A 2,058-nucleotide genomic window follows, 5' to 3' on the forward strand; every position below is an offset into this window, starting at 1 on the left:
CAATAATGGACAATATTGAATATACGTGTTTCGACCTAAATAGGAAATCACATGTCTCTACTTTTCCTATTCCAGCTGATCGGTTTTTCATCGCTGTTGGTGCGATAGGGGGAGCCCTGTTCCTCTTCATCTTGCTCCTATGTGCGCTGCAGGGGTCCAAGAAACCCACTCACACGTCTACGGCAAAGGTGTGCTTAGCTTACCGTATATCCATACGTTATAGCTACCGTTGTAATGTTATATGAGCACAAAAATGAAAATGCATTGTTTTACAACATTCGTTTATGCAAGTAAAAAGTTTTCCCCCTTTTTCTAGATGCATGTTGTGTCTGTCAAACCCGAGCTATGGCCAGAATTCCTTTAAACATGAGCCTCCTTCCGCTATGTATATGTTACAATGTATACGTTGTTGGTACTAGTCTTTTTATCGCTGAATATTTTTGGCCATATTTCACAGATGAGCTTCTCGGCCAAAACTGAGCAGCATGGGCCGATACCAGTGAAGTGGCGCAGAGTTGACCGACTGAACAAGGCTACACAGGTCAATATTACATCTTGATGTACTTTATTGTAAATCACGAGTTTTATTGATCATGACGTGTTCACGACAACTATATACTTACCACCAAAAGCTTGCATATGACTGTACACAATGAAATTCATTGAACTAACTCTAGTAGAAAGGTGGGTGAAGTTTATGCAACACTGTGAGTACTGTTGAGTTCCATATTGGATCTGGATGTATTTCAGATGAGTGGTTTTACCTCGGGTGGACTCGTGTGGGCCCAGGATGCTGGGAAGACCTTGTGGTGGCCGGCCCGCATCGTCTCCACCGTGAACGGTGCAAGCGCCCTCTGGGTTCGTTGGTACGGCAGTGGACTGTACTCCAAGGTATGTATTGTCACCATGGGTGCGGGTTTCCATCATTGGGTTGTGATAGATAGATGAATATATAGCTGAACACCAAAGTATCACAGACCGTGACTATAATGTCTAAGTGACATTTTGTTTGCCGTTGCACCAAGAAGCACTCAAAGAAGCGCTTTAAGTGTTTAACCTACCATATATTCTATGCTTAACAACATTTTACTGTCGAAATGAAACTGTCAGCGACACTCATAGAAGATTCTGTGTTCTTTTTGACTTGCACAGTCTAAGCGATAAGGCAAGCAGGCGTTCTGTGGATAAACCCATTTATCATTGCTATTTTTCTTCATATGCTACATTCAATGAAAAGTTACTTATCTGAGATATCGATAATATATATGCAATATAGTTCCATTGTTTATTACGTTTAAACAATTAACTTCAAAATCTGTGAAAATGCAACTTACGACCGTTTTTGCCATGTCACGGCATCCTTGTAAACTTGCCGTTGGATATGTTTCATGCACAAGGTTAAAGCAAAGAGAGCCCGACCATTTACCAAGTTTCAAACGCTGCATGACCGCAGTGCCTATCTGTCGATCCCGCTCTACAGGCGCGCCGTCAATGAAATCTTTAAGGTACTGCACAAGTTGTCTTCTGATCACATATACATGTAGACCTCAATAACCCATCTAGGGTGAATACATGTACCAAGTCTATGTTACTAAGTCTATGTTAACACTAGTAGGTAGATGAAATGATGTGATGTGATTGAAGTAAAAACATTTCATTCCTCGTTGTTTTGAAATAAAGGGCGTACGGAACTCCGAAGTCCGTTACCTATATTTTGCTTTTTGCTTCGTTCAGTTAAAAGCACCATCTAGCGGAACTTAACGGTATGTGTAATCCAATATGCCCCTGAAATGCCATCAAAGAATAGTGTCTTAAACCAACTTCTCTATTGCTCTGTACGTATGTACATTTGTATCTACTAGTTGACAAAAGCCAGGCGCTTTTTCTATGTGTGACTTTTACATTTGCATTGACAGGACGCTGAGACGGAGGCTACGCACCCTCCTCTACCCCGGGCCTACAAAACGTCCATGCATGATACATGGGGGGCCCCTAAATACGGGACAGTGGACGAGTTTGCTTCACCGGCATCGTACTATCCCGTTGATTGGCGCGGCC

The 2,058-nt window shown here is 42.2% G+C and overlaps 1 long non-coding RNA gene across 1 annotated transcript; it reads left to right on the top strand.

Moving 5' to 3' along the window:
- The first annotated feature begins 861 nt into the window (after positions 1-861).
- Positions 862-2,050, top strand: LOC109485910. Its single transcript, XR_002141161.1, has 3 exons — positions 862-891; positions 1,398-1,505; positions 1,917-2,050. It is a non-coding gene; the product is annotated as an uncharacterized LOC109485910 (long non-coding RNA).
- The last annotated feature ends 8 nt before the right edge of the window (positions 2,051-2,058 follow it).

This window comes from Branchiostoma belcheri, unplaced genomic scaffold, assembly GCF_001625305.1.
Source record: "Branchiostoma belcheri isolate BF01 breed outbred unplaced genomic scaffold, Haploidv18h27 scaffold79, whole genome shotgun sequence".
Classification (NCBI taxonomy): Eukaryota; Metazoa; Chordata; class Leptocardii; order Amphioxiformes; family Branchiostomatidae; genus Branchiostoma; species Branchiostoma belcheri.